Source organism: Ornithodoros turicata, chromosome 8 (genome assembly GCF_037126465.1).
Source record: "Ornithodoros turicata isolate Travis chromosome 8, ASM3712646v1, whole genome shotgun sequence".
Classification (NCBI taxonomy): domain Eukaryota; kingdom Metazoa; phylum Arthropoda; class Arachnida; order Ixodida; family Argasidae; genus Ornithodoros; species Ornithodoros turicata.
Genome location: NC_088208.1, coordinates 10,245,068 through 10,246,456, shown reverse-complemented (window position 1 = coordinate 10,246,456; position 1,389 = coordinate 10,245,068).

Sequence of the window (1,389 nt, the reverse complement as noted above, 5' to 3'; positions counted from 1 at the left end):
CTCGAAAGAAATAGTCTTGTAACACCTGAAGATTTGAGGTGAGATAAATCACGGAGTGCCGATTTTAGACAACCGTGTCTCCTACAGTACGACAACAGAAGGCCAGAAAGAGTGAAACATTTCCTAAGGGAACACATTTATTTACACACGAGCTTTCGCGCTGAGTCCGCACTTTCGCTCACCTGACGAAGTGCAGGCTCTGCACAAAAGTTCGTATGTAAACAGATTTGTTCCCTTCGGAAATGGTTCATTCTTTGTGACCTTCTACTATTACTGGCAGTAATAGAACAGAGTATAATCGCCTCTCTCGAAGAAAGGTCCCGCGCGTCATCATCGAAATGAAGTGTCATTATCGTAGTATTGTTCCTTCGAGCGTAAATATTGTCGGCGCAATTTCGCTGCACGGTTGCAGGCGCCTCTCGAAGTCACATTTCATCTCCGCTCATCTCGCCGGAGAGATGTCGTAGGACTTCTTTTGTGTTTGTATACGTCGTGTGTTGCGAAGCTTTAAGGGCTTGACACGTTTTGTGAGAAAATTTACGACAACAGGTGGAGGAGCGGAGCGCAGCTTGTTAGCAATTTTCGAATGAATGGGTGCACCAACATCATGAATGTTTCTTTCTTGTGCCGTTGCGTTCCGTACCTCCTTTGGCTACGTACCATTTAGCGTGCTCCCAGCTATGAAGCAAGGTAAGCGTACCTTTGTGCTCGCGCTTAGGACTTTGCCGACAAACAGCCGTGGCTAACAACACCAGCATCATAGCGTATTATTCCAGATGCCTTCGGTATGGAAGTTCAGGTACATTGTTATCGTTACCCTGTGCATTGCCCTCATCATTGTGCAGTTAATCTACACCGGGAGCCCAGATGACGGTCACCGCTTGTCTCACATTAAAGCCAAGGCAACCAGGCTGTTCGATGCATTGAAAGCTGCTGTGCGTGCCCCTCAAGCTGCTGTGCATGTCCCTCAAGCGTCATTAGACAATGCGACGATTAATCGGACGTATGGTCCAGAAGTTGTTAAAAACATCCAAGTGTCCGAGTCCGTCTTAGTGCACAACCAGGATGGCAGACGGTGGCTAGATAAAGGTCGGAAGGAAGCGCGCAATGTCGCGCAGACCCGCAGCGACGCCACAATGGATCGTCGTGATGGAAAGGAGGAACGTAGCCCTAGCATCCGCCGGGAATCTGCAGCGAGACGCAAATCACACCGCGCGCAAAAAGTACGCGGTGACCTGAACAGAAGTGCACCAGTGAGAGGAAAGGCGCGTCGCCCGCAGAAGTCTGCAGCTGACATTAGATTTGCGAAGCGGAATGCAAACTATGATGTCGAAACCAAGGAAAGAACCGTTCGCAAACGTAAGAACGTCAGCAAACGTAGAAAACGGG